Genomic DNA, 20,133 nt, shown 5'->3' with positions numbered 1-20,133 from the left:
GAAAAGTGCAGGCATGTAAGGGATCTAGAGGTTGACAACATGTCTTCTTAACGGGAGTCCAGGAGCTCATCTCCACAAATGGACTTTTCAGGATCCTTGGGTGGCTCCGTAGTTTGAAACCAATTCTGGTTATCGCTTCTCGGCCTTTTGGCTAAGATCAAGTGTAGTATCTGTTCTTATCAGTTTAATATCTGATACGTCCCCTATCTGGGGACCATATATTAAATGGATTTTTAGAACAGGGAGATGGAAAAAGAGCTTGCTCTGTCCACTCCACGCATTGACCTGGTATTGCAGTATCTCCAGGACCGGTGCACCCCTTCTTTAATGCAGTTTCTAAAATCAGAAAGAATTGAATTCAATGTTTTTTGTTCATTTTGCTTGTTTGTCGGATTTTGGGATGGACTCTTTGGCTTTGCTTTTCTTCTCCTCATTGGATTTTTCATGTTCAAAGTTGCAGAAGCCAGATTACAAGCTCATTTTGGTTCAACTTCAGCAACTGTGCATTGCATTGCCATGTAATGTGATGCAATGCTATCTTTCTAGCTCTCCCTTTTTACTTCCTTTTGGATAAACAGACATATTAGGCAAGCATTTTGGAGCTTTCACCTAAATAACTACAGGTGGTGAGATAAGCTGCACAATATAATTGACCTTTCAGTATATTGTTGCACACACACCATCTATTTAGCAAATGCCCTTGTTATCAACAGCAGCCTTTTAAACTCACCTGAGCTAACAGGTATGTGCGCTGGTTACTCTGCTGCGCTTAAAATTTCTTTTTTGGTTTGCTACAATGCCTTTTCTGAAACGTTGTCTCCTTCTGCTGGAACACTGACTTCTTTCATTTAATGCCTGCAGACTATAAAAGAGAACCCAACCCAAAAAGTTTGGTTGATTAGTCTGTGGCATTCTGTTAAACTGTTGCTTATGGCGGTCTCTGTGAGCTTCTCAGCGACATTCAGCCAGCCAGGTATCCTGCCTGCAGTAGATGGAATGTGGCAATGGAACGCTGGCTGCGCGTGTCATAATAGGCTCTGAGCCTTTATATACCTGTGCACAGCAGCAGCCACCTTCAGTCTGCTGCTGGACAGCCAGCAGCAGCAGCAGCAGGAGAGGTATGTAATCAGGAGCCCTCCTGCTAAGGGTAGACAGCTGCTCGTTCCACCCCACCCCCCGCCTTAATTGGTTCTCCTCCCTTCCAACGGTGTTGAGGCGGGTGGGAACAGCAGGGGGTGAAGGTGCTGTGTTTAAAGAGGTGGAGTTATGCAGATCTAAAACGCGTGGATTGCAGCAGCAGCAAGCCGAAAAGTGCAGGCATGTAAGGGATCTAGAGGTTGACAACATGTCTTCTTAACGGGAGTCCAGGAGCTCATCTCCACAAATGGACTTTTCAGGATCCTTGGGTGGCTCCGTAGTTTGAAACCAATTCTGGTTATCGCTTCTCGGCCTTTTGGCTGAGACCAAGTGCTTCACAGCAGGAGGTTTCAGTTGAAGGGCACTCAGGTACCCCTCTCCTTGGCCTGGCAGGATCGTCCACTTCGGTGGGCTTCACCTGCCTGCTGCTATTAGGGAGAGGGATTAGTCCTAGGGTAACGGGCAGCGATCCCCCAGCCTTCAGGTGCTTTATCTCAAAGCTCTGAAGGCGCAGATTGCAGGCGGTTGCAATTTGCATTTTGTTGCGCCATACCATGGAGGTTGACCCCAACCTCGTGCCTCTATATGCGAGGCTTAAGAACACCATAAGGGTCCGATTTACGGCTGGTGGTTCCGATATACGGAATCTGGGATATGTAGTCCAGGACGTGCTTGAGAAACTGCTCCACGTCAGAACCAACGAAATCCTTTCTATCCAGGATTATCCTCGACGTGGAGATTATGATGTAACCTTTACTGGCGAAGGTATTTTCAAAGATGTTTTGTCCAGAGTTAAGTCGGTAGAAAATAGCCCTGGTCTAAAAGGGATTCAGATCATCGAGCACGTCCTGGATGAGGTAAAGATGGTGGTTGTGAAAATCTTCTCACCCTTCATAACAGCACCAGAGGTTATTTCCTTTTTGTCAGTTTATTTTAAAAGTGTGAAATTGATTGGGAAAGTGTTGAATGAGTTTAACATCTGGACCTCAAAATGGAAGTTTTTAGTAAAATGTGAAAGAGACCCTAAATTCCCTGGAGGTGTGAGACTTCCTCCAGCTCGATTTAAAATAGGGCAAACTAATGGGGATTTTTTTTTCTCAGGAATGCCACTTTTCTGTAGGTATTGTGGTCTCTATGGGCACTCTAAGGATAGTTGTGGTGCCACTTGTAGAAATTGTGCCAGTACTGAACATGACACAAAGGAGTGCCCAAATGAAAAAAAATGCTCTTTTTGTCGGACACCTGGTCATTTCTATTTTTCTTGCCCTCACAGGTTCAGAGAGGATGAACAAAAACAAAAGGAGAAGTCCAAGACATCCGGGAATGGACGGGCCAATCAGACCACCCCTCAGGAGGAGGAGCAACAACCTGGAGCCTCGGGAGGTGATAAGGGCGCTTCAACTAGTAACAATCCCTCCGAGTCAATGACAGGTAACTCACAGGAGCCCAGGAGCTGGCTGAAAGACCATAAGGAGGCTAAAAGGAAGGCTGAGAAAGATCATAAAGGGGCGGTCGGTAAGGCCAAAAAAGAGCGCCAAAAGGCTGACACCGAGCCCAAAATTCCCACTGGGTCTCACGAGAGCGAGGGCGGTACGTGGCATTTGGTGAGGTCTCATAATAAGAAAAAGAATGGTTCCGTGGAGGTGGCTAATAGGGAGGAGATGGATACATCCCCTCACGGGGGTGTAGACTCTGGAATCCCGAGGTCCCGGGGCTCTGCTGCTCCAGGTGGGGCCCCGAACCTGGCTGCCTCCGGGGACTCTGAGGCTCCGCCATGTGCGCAGCCTGCCCCTGTGTTACGACCCTCTGCGGGTCAGCAGGGGAGTGCGGAGCCTCTCGGAGACCCACCTGACGAGGACCTAAATGGTCAGCCTATGGAGACCCAGTGTAACCTTTCTCTCAATATCCTTCCGAGCTACACCCCAGTAGCGTCGGGTCTTAATTTAAGTGAATGTTCCTTCTCCGATGATGAAGACTCTTTGATAACGGTGGATTCAGAAGAGGGCGTTGGTGAAAGTCCAAGTGGTCTGATCCGTCCATCGGATAGGTAAAGTCCAGTTTTTGTTTCTTCCTAACCATTTGTTATGATGGCTGACATTAGTGGTGTTTCCCTCAATGTGAGAGGCATAGGATCCAAGACCAGAAGAGCTACTGTTTTACATTTTTTAACCTGTTTTACAGCTTCTGTTTTCTTTTTACAAGAATGTCATATCCCTCATAAGATTTCTTACAAAAAATATAAGGAAGAGTGGAAACATGGTCCATCGGTCTGGTCTGGATCAAATGCAACCGGATCAGCCGGGGTAGCTATACTTTTTAAGGGAAATGTGTCTATTGATTTTATCCAAGATATTTTACCGGGTCGTATTCTTTTAGTTAAGGCTTTTATTGATGGGACAAGATGGCAGTTTTTAAATTTTTATGGGTCACCTGATAAAAATGAAAGGGCTGATATGCTGGAAATTTTACCTTTATTTATTAACATTTCTGAACCTTTTATCCTGGCAGGTGATTTTAATTGTATTTTAAAAGGCGAAAGCCGACGCTCCGGTTCCGTGAGTAGAAATTATGACAAAACATCTGGAATGTTAAGCAATATTATAAATGATTGTAAATTAACTGATGTGTATAAAGAATGTAACAAGGATAGCCCTATAGACGCTGGTTTCACCTGGAGCAATTCTACATGTAGCTCCAGGATAGATTTTGTTTTAGGTTCAGAAAAAATACTGCCAGTGAAATGTGAAGTTTTAACTAATATTCTCTCAGATCACAAGGTTTTATCTTTTAGAGTGAGGATTAATGGAAAGAAGAAATGTGGTAAGAAATCTTGGAAATTGAATGTGTCCCTTTTAAAAGATCCACAAATTTTATCGGATTTTATTGAGTTTTATGTAAACTGTAGAAAAAGGAAAAACCCCAATATTTCTTTTAGCTCCTGGTGGGATAGAATGAAAATAAGCATTAAAGATTTCTTTATAAAGAAAAGCATACAAAAAGCTAAAGAAAAGTTTGAGATCTATAATTTTCTTAATATCAGGTTACAGACATTGTACAAATTCAAAGACAATGGTCTGGATGTAGGTAATGATATATTGAGTCTTAAAGGAGAAATTTCAAAGTGGTTGGAACAAAAAGGAAAAGAACTGATTTTTCGTTCAAAGGTAAAACACGTAGAAGAGGATGAGACTTGTTCCAGGTATTTTTTTAAGAAAAACAAACAGGCGAAAACAATAATTGATAACATAGATGGAGATAATAATATCAACGTTATATTGGATAAGGTAAATGTCTATTTTAATGATCTTTTTAATGTAAAAACTGTAGACCATGATTTAATACACACTTTCCTGGGGGAGATCAAGTCCACCCTAGATGCTGATGCCCAAAGTTTTTTATCCCAACCTCTATGTGAGGAAGAGATTTTAGAAACCATGAAGAGTTTTAAAAATGGTAAAGTGCCCGGCCCTGATGGTATCCCCATAGAGTTTTATATAAATTTTTATGATATTTTAAAAGATGATTTGTTTAATTTGTTTTCCGAAGTTTTTAATAATAAGGTTTTACTCAACTCATGGAAGAAAGGTGAGGTATCACTACTATACAAAAAAGGTGACAAAACGGATCTTAAAAACTGGAGGCCGATAACTCTTTTAAATAGTGATTACAAAATTATGGCTAAGATCTGTGCAAATCGGTTGAAAAAGGTGATACATAAAGTAATTCATGCAAATCAGGTATGCGGGGTACCTGGGCGTAGTATCTGGGACAATTTAAACCTGGTGAAAGATTGTATTGAAGATGTAAAAACCAGAAAGACAAAGATGTCAATCCTAGCGGTGGATTTTGAGAAAGCTTTTGACCGCGTGTCTCATTTTTATCTTTTTAAAGTTTTAGAAAAAATGGGCATTCCGGGTGGGTTTTTATTGTCTCTTAAAGCTTTTTATAATGATTGTACGAGTAAGATTTTAGTTAATGGTTTTAAAACAAAAGAGGTAGTTTTAAAATCAGGGGTGAAGCAGGGTTGCCCTTTGTCCCCCCTGCTTTTTATATGTGCTATAGAACCCCTTTTATGTACAATACGCCGGGATAAGCAAATATGTGGAGTACCCTTACCCGGAGGGAACGGTCTACAAGTTAAAGTTGTAAGCTATATGGATGATGTAGCAGTGTTTGGATGTGATGTACCTTCAATACAAAAAACGATAAGCCAAATTCAGTCTTTTTGTACAGTTTCCGGTTTTAAAATTAATCTTACTAAATGTAATATTTTAAATGTCGGGGGGATGAGTTTACATGATGTACCAATTGCAGTTACAGATTCCATCACTATTTTAGGTGTTTCTTTTAATGAATCTAATAATGGTTTTAATAGCAGGGATGCGGCAGCACAGAAAATTAATCAGAAAATCTGCATGTGGAATATGAGAAAGCTGTCAATGGAAGGTAAAGTTCTGATTGTAAAAATGGTGATATTACCTATCCTGTTATATCTTAGTTTGGTGTTCCCCCCTCCTACAAATTTGTTGAAACGAATTACAAAAGTATGTTTTACCTTTTTTTGGGGCTCAAAAATGGAGAAACTCAAAAGAGAAATTGTGACAAAGCCAAAGGTTAAAGGTGGGAAAGATTTCCCTGTTTTAGATAAGTTTCTTTTAATACATTTTTTCTGTTTCTGTTTTAAAACCCTTTTTAAAGATAATTACCTTTCCTATTTTATGCGTTTTAACACTGGTTTTCTCATGAGAAGGTTTGGTTGGTTTGAAACGGTTTTATCTTTTCCTTATGCTTTTAACCTACCTGCACATTATGAGATTTTAAAGAAAATTATTCTTGATTTTAATTTGAATAAGAAACAGACAGGGGATCTATGTAACAGCAAGACACTACTCAAACAAATTAGTACTGATGTGACGTTGTGTGATATTGAACGTTATGATGATGACAAAACTGTACACATATGGAAAATGATTAACGCCCCTTATCTTTTTAATGTACAGAAAGACATGTCTTGGAGCTGCGCACACCACTGTCTTCCTTGCCGGGCATTCCAGTACAGAAGAGGTTTTGTGAGGTCTGCCATCTGCCCAAGAGAAGGTTGTCAAGAAGAAGAGACAGTGAAGCATCTTTTATGGACTTGTGCTTTTGCTAAAGAGTTCTGGAGAAGACTAATCTCCCTGCTGGAGAAAATGGTGGACCTCAAGGACTTTAATTTTGCATCAGTGTTATATGGTCTTCTGGAATGCCCAACAATGGACCAAAAAATAATGGCGTGGAAGATAGTGAATTGTGCCAAGATAGCGCTCTGGAATGCTAGAAATATTGCTGTTTTTAAACATGAAATGTTACCAGTAGATGATGTTTTAGCCTTTTGTAAAAGTGAAATGTACATATACTATTTATTGGACAGGAAAAAGAATGTAACGTTGGCAGGCAAATGGCTTTTTAACCTATGGAATATTTGAAGTCTTGTAAAATTTGCTGTGATGGAATTTTTATTTTTCTTTGAAGTCCCGAAAGTGTAATGTGGATGTAATGGTTTTATTTCTGTAATTTGTTAAATTTTAAATAAACGGTTTTTATCCCCATGTGGGGGATAGCCAAATTAAAAAAAATCTGTTCTTATCAGTTTAATATCTGATACGTCCCCTATCTGGGGACCATATATTAAATGGATTTTTAGAACAGGGAGATGGTAAAAGAGCTTGCTCTGTCCACTCCACGCATTGACCTGGTATTGCAACATTTCCAGGACCAGTGCACTCATTCTTTAATGCAGTTTCTAAAATCAGAAAGAATTGAATTCAATGCTTTTTGTTGCTTTTGCTTGTTTGTCGGATTTTTGGATGGACTTTTTGGCTTTGCTTTTCTTCTCCTCATTGTATTTTTCATGTTAAAAGTTGCAGAAGCCAGATGACAAACTCATTTTGGTTCAACTTCAGCAACTCTGCATTGCATAGCCATGTACTGTAATGCAATGCTATCTATCTAGCTCTCCCTCTTTACTTCCTTTTGGATAAACAGCCATATTAGGCAAGCATTTTGGAGCTTTCACCTAACTAATTACAGGTGGTGAGATAAGCTGCAGAATATAATTGTTCTTTCAGTATATTGTTGTACACACACCATCTATTTAGCAAATGCCCTTGTTATCAACAGCAGCCATTTAAACTCACCTGAGCTAACAGGTATGTGCGCTGGTTACTCTGCTGCACTTAAAGTGTCTTTTTTGGCTTGCTCCAATGCCTTTTCTGAAACGTTGTCTCCCTCTGGTGGAACACTGACTTCTTTCATTTAACGCCTGCAGACTATAAAAAATAACCCAACCCAAAAAGTTTGGTTGATTAGTCTGTGGCATTCTTTTAAACTGTTGCTTATGGCGGTCTCTGTGAGCTTCTCAGTGCCGTTCAACCAGCCAGGTATCCTGCCTGCAGTAGATGGAATGTGGCAATGGAACACTGGCTGCGCGTGTCATAATAGGCTCTGAGCCTTTATATACCAGCGCACGGCAGCAGCCACCTTCAGTCTGCTGCTGGACAGCCAGCAGCAGCAGGAAAGGTAAGTAATCAGCAACACTCCTGCTAAGGGTAGACAGCTGCTCGTCCCCCCCTTAATTGGTTCTCCTCCCTTCCACCGGTGTTGAGGCGGGTGGGAACAGCAGGGGTTGAGGGTGCTGTGCTAAAATAGTTGGAGTCATGCAGATCTAAAACGCGTGGATTACTGCAGCAGCAAGCCGAAAAGTGCAGGCATGTAAGGGATCTAGAGGTTGACAACATGTCTTCTTAACGGGAGTCCAGGTGGCCATCTCCACAAATGGACTTTTCAGGATCCGAGGGTGGCACTGTAGGCCGAAACCAATTCTGGTTATCGCTTCTCGGCCTTTTGGCTAAGATCAAGTGTAGTATCTGTTCTTATCAGTTTAATATCTGATACGTCCCCTATCTGGGGACCATATATTAAATGGATTTTTAGAACAGGGAGATGGTAAAAGAGCTTGCTCTGTCCACTCCACGCATTGACCTGGTATTGCAGCATTTCCAGTACCAGTGCACTCATTCTTTAATGCAGTTTCTAAAATCAAAAAGAATTGAATTCAATGCTTTTTGTTGCTTTTGCTTCTTTGTCGGATTTTTGGATGGACTTTTTGGCTTTGCTTTTCTTCTCCTCATTGTATTTTTCATGTTAAAAGTTGCAGAAGCCAGATGACAAACTCATTTTGGTTCAACTTCAGCAACTCTGCATTGCATAGCCATGTACTGTAATGCAATGCTATCTATCTAGCTCTCCCTCTTTACTTCCTTTTGGATAAACAGCCATATTAGGCAAGCATTTTGGAGTTTCACCTAACTAATTACAGGTGGTGAGATAAGCTGCACAATATAATTGTTCTTTCAGTATATTGTTGCACACACACCATCTATTTAGCAAATGCCCTTGTTATCAACAGCAGCCATTTAAACTCACCTGAGCTAACAGGTATGTGCGCTGGTTACTCTGCTGCACTTAAAATGTCTTTTTTGGCTTGCTCCAATGCTTTTTCTGAAACGTTGTCTCCCTCTGGTGGAACACTGACTTCTTTCATTTAACGCCTGCAGACTATAAAAAATAACCCAACCCAAAAAGTTTGGTTGATTAGTCTGTGGCATTCTTTTAAACTGTTGCTTATGGCGGTCTCTGTGAGCTTCTCAGTGCCGTTCAACCAGCCAGGTATCCTGCCTGCAGTAGATGGAATGTGGCAATGGAACACTGGCTGCGCGTGTCATAATAGGCTCTGAGCCTTTATATACCAGCGCACGGCAGCAGCCACCTTCAGTCTGCTGCTGGACAGCCAGCAGCAGCAGGAAAGGTAAGTAATCAGCAACACTCCTGCTAAGGGTAGACAGCTGCTCGTCCCCCCCTTAATTGGTTCTCCTCCCTTCCACCGGTGTTGAGGCGGGTGGGAACAGCAGGGGGTGAGGGTGCTGTGCTAAAATAGTTGGAGTCATGCAGATCTAAAACGCGTGGATTGCTGCAGCAGCAAGCCGAAAAGTGCAGGCATGTAAGGGATCTAGAGGTTGACAACATGTCTTCTTAACGGGAGTCCAGGTGGCCATCTCCACAAATGGACTTTTCAGGATCCGAGGGTGGCACCGTAGGCCGAAACCAATTCTGGTTATCGCTTCTCGGCCTTTTGGCTAAGATCAAGTGTAGTATCTGTTCTTATCAGTTTAATATCTGATACGTCCCCTATCTGGGGACCATATATTAAATGGATTTTTAGAACAGGGAGATGGTAAAAGAGCTTGCTCTGTCCACTCCACGCATTGACCTGGTATTGCAGCATTTCCAGGACCAGTGCACTCATTCTTTAATGCAGTTTCTAAAATCAGAAAGAATTGAATTCAATGCTTTTTGTTGCTTTTGCTTGTTTGTCGGATTTTTGGATGGACTTTTTGGCTTTGCTTTTCTTCTCCTCATTGTATTTTTCATGTTAAAAGTTGCAGAAGCCAGATGACAAACTCATTTTGGTTCAACTTCAGCAACTCTGCATTGCATAGCCATGTACTGTAATGCAATGCTATCTATCTAGCTCTCCCTCTTTACTTCCTTTTGGATAAACAGCCATATTAGGCAAGCATTTTGGAGCTTTCACCTAACTAATTACAGGTGGTGAGATAAGCTGCACAATATAATTGTTCTTTCAGTATATTGTTGTACACACACCATCTATTTAGCAAATGCCCTTGTTATCAACAGCAGCCATTTAAACTCACCTGAGCTAACAGGTATGTGCGCTGGTTACTCTGCTGCACTTAAAATGTCTTTTTTGGCTTGCTCCAATGCCTTTTCTGAAACATTGTCTCCCTCTGGTGGAACACTGACTTCTTTCATTTAACGCCTGCAGACTATAAAAAATAACCCAACCCAAAAAGTTTGGTTGATTAGTCTGTGGCATTCTTTTAAACTGTTGCTTATGGCGGTCTCTGTGAGCTTCTCAGTGCCGTTCAACCAGCCAGGTATCCTGCCTGCAGTAGATGGAATGTGGCAATGGAACACTGGCTGCGCGTGTCATAATAGGCTCTGAGCCTTTATATACCAGCGCACGGCAGCAGCCACCTTCAGTCTGCTGCTGGACAGCCAGCAGCAGCAGGAAAGGTAAGTAATCAGCAACACTCCTGCTAAGGGTAGACAGCTGCTCGTCCCCCCCTTAATTGGTTCTCCTTCCTTCCACCGGTGTTGAGGCGGGTGGGAACAGCAGGGGGTGAGGGTGCTGTGCTAAAATAGTTGGAGTCATGCAGATCTAAAACGCGTGGATTGCTGCAGCAGCAAGCCGAAAAGTGCAGGCATGTAAGGGATCTAGAGGTTGACAACATGTCTTCTTAACGGGAGTCCAGGTGGCCATCTCCACAAATGGACTTTTCAGGATCCGAGGGTGGCACCGTAGGCCGAAACCAATTCTGGTTATCGCTTCTCGGCCTTTTGGCTAAGATCAAGTGTAGTATCTGTTCTTATCAGTTTAATATCTGATACGTCCCCTATCTGGGGACCATATATTAAATGGATTTTTAGAACAGGGAGATGGTAAAAGAGCTTGCTCTGTCCACTCCACGCATTGACCTGGTATTGCAGCATTTCCAGGACCAGTGCACTCATTCTTTAATGCAGTTTCTAAAATCAGAAAGAATTGAATTCAATGCTTTTTGTTGCTTTTGCTTGTTTGTCGGATTTTTGGATGGACTTTTTGGCTTTGCTTTTCTTCTCCTCATTGTATTTTTCATGTTAAAAGTTGCAGAAGCCAGATGACAAACTCATTTTGGTTCAACTTCAGCAACTCTGCATTGCATAGCCATAGAATCATAGAATCATAGAATCATAGAATGGTAGAGTTGGAAGGGACCTCCTGGGTCATCTGGTCCAACCCCCTGCTCAAAGCAGGATTCACTAGATCATCTCAGACAGATGTCTGTCCAGCCTCTGTTTGAAGACGTCCATTGAAGGGGAACTCACCACCTCTCGTGGCAGCCTGTTCCACTCATTAATCACCCTAACTGTCAAAAAGTTTTTTCTAATATCTAATCTGTGTCTCCTCCCATTTAGTTTCATCCCATTGCTTCTAGTCTTTCCTTGTGCAAATGAGAATAAAGATGATCCTTCTACAATGTGACAGCCTTTGACATATTTGTAGACAGCTATTAAGTCTCCTCTCAGTCTTCTTTTTTGCAAGCTAAACATTCCCAAATCCTGCAACCGTTCCTCATAGGACATGGTTTGCAGACCAGTCACCATTCTGGTCGCTCTTCTCTGAACTTGCTCCAGTTTGTCTATGTCTTTTTTAAAATGTGGTGCCCAAAACTGTACACAGTATTCCAGATGAGGTCTGACCAAAGAGGAGTAAAGACCGATAATGACTTCACGTGATCTAGACTGTATGCTTCTGTTAATACATCCCAGAATTGTATTTGCCTTTTTTGCTGCTGCATCGCACTGTACTGTAATGCAATGTACTGTAATGCAATGCTATCTATCTAGCTCTCCCTCTTTACTTCCTTTTGGATAAACAGCCATATTAGGCAAGCATTTTGGAGCTTTCACCTAACTAATTACATGTGGTGAGATAAGATGCACAGTATAATTGTTCTTTCAGTATATTGTTGCATACACACCATCTATTTAGCAAATGCCCTTGTTATCAACAGCAGCCATTTAAACTCACCTGAGCTAACAGGTATGTGCGCTGGTTACTCTGCTGCACTTAAAATGTCTTTTATGGCTTGCTCCAATGCCTTTTCTGAAACGTTGTCTCCCTCTGGTGGAACACTGACTTCTTTCATTTAACGCCTGCAGACTATAAAAAATAACCCAACCCAAAAAGTTTGGTTGATTAGTCTGTGGCATTCTTTTAAACTGTTGCTTATGGCGGTCTCTGTGAGCTTCTCAGTGCCGTTCAACCAGCCAGGTATCCTGCCTGCAGTAGATGGAATGTGGCAATGGAACACTGGCTGCGCCTGTCATAATAGGCTCTGAGCCTTTATATACCAGCGCACGGCAGCAGCCACCTTCAGTCTGCTGCTGGACAGCCAGCAGCAGCAGGAAAGGTAAGTAATCAGCAACACTCCTGCTAAGGGTAGACAGCTGCTCGTCCCCCCCTTAATTGGTTCTCCTCCCTTCCACCGGTGTTGAGGCGGGTGGGAACAGCAGGGGGTGAGGGTGCTGTGCTAAAATAGTTGGAGTCATGCAGATCTAAAACGCGTGGATTGCTGCAGCAGCAAGCCGAAAAGTGCAGGCATGTAAGGGATCTAGAGGTTGACAACATGTCTTCTTAACGAGAGTCCAGGTGGCCATCTCCACAAATGGACTTTTTAGGATCCGAGGGTGGCACCGTAGGCCGAAACCAATTCTGGTTATCGCTTCTCGGCCTTTTGGCTAAGATCAAGTGTAGTATCTGTTCTTATCAGTTTAATATCTGATACGTCCCCTATCTGGGGACCATATATTAAATGGATTTTTAGAACAGGGAGATGGTAAAAGAGCTTGCTCTGTCCACTCCACGCATTGACCTGGTATTGCAGCATTTCCAGAACCAGTGCACTCATTCTTTAATGCAGTTTCTAAAATCAGAAAGAATTGAATTCAATGCTTTTTGTTGCTTTTGCTTGTTTGTCGGATTTTTGGATGGACTTTTTGGCTTTGCTTTTCTTCTCCTCATTGTATTTTTCATGTTAAAAGTTGCAGAAGCCAGATGACAAACTCATTTTGGTTCAACTTCAGCAACTCTGCATTGCATAGCCATGTACTGTAATGCAATGCTATCTATCTAGCTCTCCCTCTTTACTTCCTTTTGGATAAACAGCCATATTAGGCAAGCATTTTGGAGCTTTCACCTAACTAATTACAGGTGGTGAGATAAGCTGCACAATATAATTGTTCTTTCAGTATATTGTTGCACACACACCATCTATTTAGCAAATGCCCTTGTTATCAACAGCAGCCATTTAAACTCACCTGAGCTAACAGGTATGTGCGCTGGTTACTCTGCTGCACTTAAAATGTCTTTTTTGGCTTGCTCCAATGCCTTTTCTGAAACGTTGTCTCCCTCTGGTGGAACACTGACTTCTTTCATTTAATGCCTGCAGACTATAAAAAATAACCCAACCCAAAAAGTTTGGTTGATTAGTCTGTGGCATTCTTTTAAACTGTTGCTTATGGCGGTCTCTGTGAGCTTCTCAGTGCCGTTCAACCAGCCAGGTATCCTGCCTGCAGTAGATGGAATGTGGCAATGGAACACTGGCTGCGCGTGTCATAATAGGCTCTGAGCCTTTATATACCAGCGCACGGCAGCAGCCACCTTCAGTCTGCTGCTGGACAGCCAGCAGCAGCAGGAAAGGTAAGTAATCAGCAACACTCCTGCTAAGGGTAGACAGCTGCTCGTCCCCCCCTTAATTGGTTCTCCTCCCTTCCACCGGTGTTGAGGCGGGTGGGAACAGCAGGGGGTGAGGGTGCTGCGCAAAAATAGTTGGAGTCATGCAGATCTAAAACGCGTGGATTGCTGTAGCAGCAAGCCGAAAAGTGCAGGCATGTAAGGGATCTAGAGGTTGACAACATGTCTTCTTAACGGGAGTCCAGGTGGCCATCTCCACAAATGGACTTTTCAGGATCCGAGGGTGGCACCGTAGGCCGAAACCAATTCTGGTTATCGCTTCTCGGCCTTTTGGCTGAGACCAAGTGCTTCACAGCAGGAGGTTTCAGTTGAATGGCACTCAGGTACCCCTCTCCTTGGCCTGGCAGGATCGTCCACTTCGGTGGGCTTCACCTGCCTGCTGCTATTAGGGAGAGGGATTAGTCCTAGGGTAACGGGCAGCGATCCCCCAGCCTTCAGGTGCTTTATCTCAAAGCTCTGAAGGCGCAGATTGCAGGCGGTTGCAATTTGCATTTTGTTGCGCCATACCATGGAGGTTGACCCCAACCTCGTGCCTCTATATGCGAGGCTTAAGAACACCATAAGGGTCCGCTTTACGGCTGGTGGTTCCGATATGCGGAATCTGGGATATGTAGTCCAGGACGTGCTTGAGAAACTGCTCCACGTCAGAACCAACGAAATCCTTTCTATCCAGGATTATCCTCGACGTGGAGATTATGATGTAACCTTTACTGGCGAAGGTATTTTCAAAGATGTTTTGTCCAGAGTTAAGTCGGTAGAAAATAGCCCTGGTCTAAAAGGGATTCAGATCATCGAGCACGTCCTGGATGAGGTAAAGATGGTGGTTGTGAAAATCTTTTCACCCTTCATAACAGCACCAGAGGTTATTTCCTTTTTGTCAGTTTATTTTAAAAGTGTGAAATTGATTGGGAAAGTGTTGAATGAGTTTAACATCTGGACCTCAAAATGGAAGTTTTTAGTAAAATGTGAAAGAGACCCTAAATTCCCTGGAGGTGTGAGACTTCCTCCAGCTCGATTTAAAATAGGACAAACTAATGGGGATTTTTTTTTCTCAGGAATGCCACTTTTCTGTAGGTATTGTGGTCTCTATGGGCACTCTAAGGATAGTTGTGGTGCCACTTGTAGAAATTGTGCCAGTACTGAACATGACACAAAGGAGTGCCCAAATGAAAAAAAATGCTCTTTTTGTCGGACACCTGGTCATTTCTATTTTTCTTGCCCTCACAGGTTCAGAGAGGATGAACAAAAACAAAAGGAGAAGTCCAAGACATCCGGGAATGGACGGGCCAATCAGACCACCCCTCAGGAGGAGGAACAACAACCTGGAGCCTCGGGAGGTGATAAGGGCGCTTCGACTAGTAACAATCCCTCCGAGTCAATGACAGGTAACTCACAGGAGCCCAGGAGCTGGCTGAAAGACCATAAGGAGGCTAAAAGGAAGGCTGAGAAAGATCATAAAGGGGCGGTCGGTAAGGCCAAAAAAGAGCGCCAAAAGGCTGACACCGAGCCCAAAATTCCCACTGGGTCTCACGAGAGCGAGGGCGGTACGTGGCATTTGGTGAGGTCTCATAATAAGAAAAAGAATGGTTCCGTGGAGGTGGCTAATAGGGAGGAGATGGATACATCCCATCACGGGGGTGTAGACTCTGGAATCCCGAGGTCCCGGGGCTCTGCTGCCCCAGGTGGGGCCCCGAACCTGGCTGCCTCCGGGGACTCTGAGGCTCCGCCATGTGCGCAGCCTGCCCCTGTGTTACGACCCTCTGCGGGTCAGCAGGGGAGTGCGGAGCCTCTCGGAGACCCACCTGACGAGGACCTAAATGGTCAGCCTATGGAGACCCAGTGTAACCTTTCTCTCAATATCCTTCCGAGCTACACCCCAGTAGCGTCGGGTCTTAATTTAAGTGAATGTTCCTTCTCCGATGATGAAGACTCTTTGATAACGGTGGATTCAGAAGAGGGCGTTGGTGAAAGTCCAAGTGGTCTGATCCGTCCATCGGATAGGTAAAGTCCAGTTTTTGTTTCTTCCTAACCATTTGTTATGATGGCTGACATTAGTGGTGTTTCCCTCAATGTGAGAGGCATAGGATCCAAGACCAGAAGAGCTACTGTTTTACATTTTTTAACCTGTTTTACAGCTTCTGTTTTCTTTTTACAAGAATGTCATATCCCTCATAAGATTTCTTACAAAAAATATAAGGAAGAGTGGAAACATGGTCCATCGGTCTGGTCTGGATCAAATGCAACCGGATCAGCCGGGGTAGCTATACTTTTTAAGGGAAATGTGTCTATTGATTTTATCCAAGATATTTTACCGGGTCGTATTCTTTTAGTTAAGGCTTTTATTGATGGGACAAGATGGCAGTTTTTAAATTTTTATGGGTCACCTGATAAAAATGAAAGGGCTGATATGCTGGAAATTTTACCTTTATTTATTAACATTTCTGAACCTTTTATCCTGGCAGGTGATTTTAATTGTATTTTAAAAGGCGAAAGCCGACGCTCCGGTTCCGTGAGTAGAAATTATGACAAAACGTCTGGAATGTTAAGCAATATTATAAATGATTGTAAATTAACTGATGTGTATAAAGAATGTAACAAGGATAACCCTATAGACGCTCGTTTCACCTGGAGCAATTCTACATGTAGCTCCAGGATAGATTTTGTTTTAGGTTCAGAAAAAATACTGCCAGTGAAATGTGAAGTTTTAACTAATATTCTCTCAGATCACAAGGTTTTATCTTTTAGAGTGAGGATTAATGGAAAGAAGAAATGTGGTAAGAAATCTTGGAAATTGAATGTGTCCCTTTTAAAAGATCCACAAATTTTATCGGATTTTATTGAGTTTTATGTAAACTGTAGAAAAAGGAAAAACCCCAATATTTCTTTTAGCTCCTGGTGGGATAGAATGAAAATAAGCATTAAAGATTTCTTTATAAAGAAAAGCATACAAAAAGCTAAAGAAAAGTTTGAGATCTATAATTTTCTTAATATCAGGTTACAGACATTGTACAAATTCAAAGACAATGGTCTGGATGTAGGTAATGATATATTGAGTCTTAAAGGAGAAATTTCAAAGTGGTTGGAACAAAAAGGAAAAGAACTGATTTTTCGTTCAAAGGTAAAACACGTAGAAGAGGATGAGACTTGTTCCAGGTATTTTTTTAAGAAAAACAAACAGGCGAAAACAATAATTGATAACATAGATGGAGATAATAATATCAACGTTATATTGGATAAGGTAAATGTCTATTTTAATGATCTTTTTAATGTAAAAACTGTAGACCATGATTTAATACACACTTTCCTGGGGGAGATCAAGTCCACCCTAGATGCTGATGCCCAAAGTTTTTTATCCCAACCTCTATGTGAGGAAGAGATTTTAGAAACCATGAAGAGTTTTAAAAATGGTAAAGTGCCCGGCCCTGATGGTATCCCCATAGAGTTTTATATAAGTTTTTATGATATTTTAAAAGATGATTTGTTTAATTTGTTTTCCGAAGTTTTTAATAATAAGGTTTTACTCAACTCATGGAAGAAAGGTGAGGTATCACTACTATACAAAAAAGGTGACAAAACGGATCTTAAAAACTGGAGGCCGATAACTCTTTTAAATAGTGATTACAAAATTATGGCTAAGATCTGTGCAAATCGGTTGAAAAAGGTGATACATAAAGTAATTCATGCAAATCAGGTATGCGGGGTACCTGGGCGTAGTATCTGGGACAATTTAAACCTGGTGAAAGATTGTATTGAAGATGTAAAAACCAGAAAGACAAAGATGTCAATCCTAGCGGTGGATTTTGAGAAAGCTTTTGACCGCGTGTCTCATTTTTATCTTTTTAAAGTTTTAGAAAAAATGGGCATTCCGGGTGAGTTTTTATTGTCTCTTAAAGCTTTTTATAATGATTGTACGAGTAAGATTTTAGTTAATGGTTTTAAAACAAAAGAGGTAGTTTTAAAATCAGGGGTGAAGCAGGGTTGCCCTTTGTCCCCCCTGCTTTTTATATGTGCTATAGAACCCCTTTTATGTACAATACGCCGGGATAAGCAAATATGTGGAGTACCCTTACCCGGAGGGAACGGTCTACAAGTTAAAGTTGTAAGCTATATGGATGATGTAGCAGTGTTTGGATGTGATGTACCTTCAATACAAAAAACGATAAGCCAAATTCAGTCTTTTTGTACAGTTTCCGGTTTTAAAATTAATCTTACTAAATGTAATATTTTAAATGTCGGGGGGATGAGTTTACATGATGTACCAATTGAAGTTACAGATTCCATTACTATTTTAGGTGTTTCTTTTAATGAATCTAATAATGGTTTTAATAGCTGGGATGCGGCAGCACAGAAAATTAATCAGAAAATCTGCATGTGGAATATGAGAAAGCTGTCAATGGAAGGTAAAGTTCTGATTGTAAAAATGGTGATATTACCTATCCTGTTATATCTTAGTTTGGTGTTCCCCCCTCCTACAAATTTGTTGAAACGAATTACAAAAGTATGTTTTACCTTTTTTTGGGGCTCAAAAATGGAGAAACTCAAAAGAGAAATTGTGACAAAGCCAAAGGTTAAAGGTGGGAAAGATTTCCCTGTTTTAGATAAGTTTCTTTTAATACATTTTTTCTGTTTCTGTTTTAAAACCCTTTTTAAAGATAATTACCTTTCCTATTTTATGCGTTTTAACACTGGTTTTCTCATGAGAAGGTTTGGTTGGTTTGAAACGGTTTTATCCTTTCCTTATGCTTTTAACCTACCTGCACATTATGAGATTTTAAAGAAAATTATTCTTGATTTTAATTTGAATAAGAAACAGACAGGGGATCTATGTAACAGCAAGACACTACTCAAACAAATTAGTACTGATGTGACGTTGTGTGATATTGAACGTTATGATGATGACAAAACTGTACACATATGGAAAATGATTAACGCCCCTTATCTTTTTAATGTACAGAAAGACATGTCTTGGAGCTGCGCACACCACTGTCTTCCTTGCCGGGCATTCCAGTACAGAAGAGGTTTTGTGAGGTCTGCCATCTGCCCAAGAGAAGGTTGTCAAGAAGAAGAGACAGTGAAGCATCTTTTATGGACTTGTGCTTTTGCTAAAGAGTTCTGGAGAAGATTAATCCCCCTGCTGGAGAAAATGGTGGACCTCAAGGACTTTAATTTTGCATCAGTGTTATATGGTCTTCTGGAATGCCCAACAATGGACCAAAAAATAATGGCGTGGAAGACAGTGAATTGTGCCAAGATAGCGCTCTGGAATGCTAGAAATATTGCTGTTTTCAAACATGAAATGTTACCAGTAGATGATGTTTTAGCCTTTTGTAAAAGTGAAATGTACATATACTATTTATTGGACAGGAAAAAGAATGTAACGTTGGCAGGCAAATGGCTTTTTAACCTATGGAATATTTGAAGTCTTGTAAAATTTGCTGTGATGGAATTTTTATTTTTCTTTGAAGTCCCGAAAGTGTAATGTGGATGTAATGGTTTTATTTCTGTAATTTGTTAAATTTTAAATAAACGGTTTTTATCCCCATGTGGGGGATAGCCAAATTAAAAAAAAAAAAAAAAAATCTGTTCTTATCAGTTTAATATCTGATACGTCCCCTATCTGGGGACCATATATTAAATGGATTTTTAGAACAGGGAGATGGAAAAAGAGCTTGCTCTGTCCACTCCACGCATTGACCTGGTATTGCAGTATCTCCAGGACCGGTGCACCCCTTCTTTAATGCAGTTTCTAAAATCAGAAAGAATTGAATTCAATGTTTTTTGTTCATTTTGCTTGTTTGTCGGATTTTGGGATGGACTCTTTGGCTTTGCTTTTCTTCTCCTCATTGGATTTTTCATGTTCAAAGTTGCAGAAGCCAGATTACAAGCTCATTTTGGTTCAACTTCACCAACTGTGCATTGCATTGCCATGTAATGTGATGCAATGCTATCTTTCTAGCTCTCCCTTTTTACTTCCTTTTGGATAAACAGACATATTAGGCAAGCATTTTGGAGCTTTCACCTAAATAACTACAGGTGGTGAGATAAGCTGCACAATATAATTGACCTTTCAGTATATTGTTGCACACACACCATCTATTTAGCAAATGCCCTTGTTATCAACAGCAGCCTTTTAAACTCACCTGAGCTAACAGGTATGTGCGCTGGTTACTCTGCTGCGCTTAAAATTTCTTTTTTGGTTTGCTACAATGCCTTTTCTGAAACGTTGTCTCCTTCTGCTGGAACACTGACTTCTTTCATTTAATGCCTGCAGACTATAAAAGAGAACCCAACCCAAAAAGTTTGGTTGATTAGTCTGTGGCATTCTGTTAAACTGTTGCTTATGGCGGTCTCTGTGAGCTTCTCAGCGACATTCAGCCAGCCAGGTATCCTGCCTGCAGTAGATGGAATGTGGCAATGGAACGCTGGCTGCGCGTGTCATAATAGGCTCTGAGCCTTTATATACCTGTGCACAGCAGCAGCCACCTTCAGTCTGCTGCTGGACAGCCAGCAGCAGCAGCAGCAGGAGAGGTATGTAATCAGGAGCCCTCCTGCTAAGGGTAGACAGCTGCTCGTTCCAC

The 20,133-nt window shown here is 41.6% G+C and overlaps 6 non-coding genes and 1 pseudogene across 6 annotated transcripts; all 7 read left to right on the top strand.

Moving 5' to 3' along the window:
* The first annotated feature begins 131 nt into the window (after positions 1 to 131).
* LOC141211140 (U2 spliceosomal RNA) lies at positions 132 to 322 on the top strand. The gene has a single exon (XR_012281125.1). It is a non-coding gene; the product is annotated as a U2 spliceosomal RNA (small nuclear RNA).
* Positions 323 to 6,709: 6,387 nt separating this feature from the next.
* Positions 6,710 to 6,905, top strand: LOC141211695 (U2 spliceosomal RNA). Its single transcript, XR_012281641.1, has one exon. It is a non-coding gene; the product is annotated as a U2 spliceosomal RNA (small nuclear RNA).
* A 1,098-nt stretch (positions 6,906 to 8,003) lies between these two features.
* Positions 8,004 to 8,194, top strand: LOC141211560 (U2 spliceosomal RNA). Its single transcript, XR_012281531.1, has one exon. It is a non-coding gene; the product is annotated as a U2 spliceosomal RNA (small nuclear RNA).
* Positions 8,195 to 9,291: 1,097 nt separating this feature from the next.
* On the top strand, positions 9,292 to 9,482 carry LOC141211466 (U2 spliceosomal RNA). The gene has a single exon (XR_012281440.1). It is a non-coding gene; the product is annotated as a U2 spliceosomal RNA (small nuclear RNA).
* A 1,098-nt stretch (positions 9,483 to 10,580) lies between these two features.
* Positions 10,581 to 10,771, top strand: LOC141211465 (U2 spliceosomal RNA). The gene has a single exon (XR_012281439.1). It is a non-coding gene; the product is annotated as a U2 spliceosomal RNA (small nuclear RNA).
* A 1,749-nt stretch (positions 10,772 to 12,520) lies between these two features.
* On the top strand, positions 12,521 to 12,711 carry LOC141211559 (U2 spliceosomal RNA). Its single transcript, XR_012281530.1, has one exon. It is a non-coding gene; the product is annotated as a U2 spliceosomal RNA (small nuclear RNA).
* Positions 12,712 to 19,081: 6,370 nt separating this feature from the next.
* Positions 19,082 to 19,287, top strand: LOC141211703 (U2 spliceosomal RNA; annotated as a pseudogene).
* The last annotated feature ends 846 nt before the right edge of the window (positions 19,288 to 20,133 follow it).

This window comes from Phyllobates terribilis, unplaced genomic scaffold (assembly GCF_046119375.1).
Source record: "Phyllobates terribilis strain yellow unplaced genomic scaffold, ASM4611937v1 Scaffold_170__1_contigs__length_4071412, whole genome shotgun sequence".
NCBI lineage: Eukaryota > Metazoa > Chordata > Amphibia > Anura > Dendrobatidae > Phyllobates > Phyllobates terribilis.
This window is presented reverse-complemented; position numbering and strand designations above follow the sequence as displayed.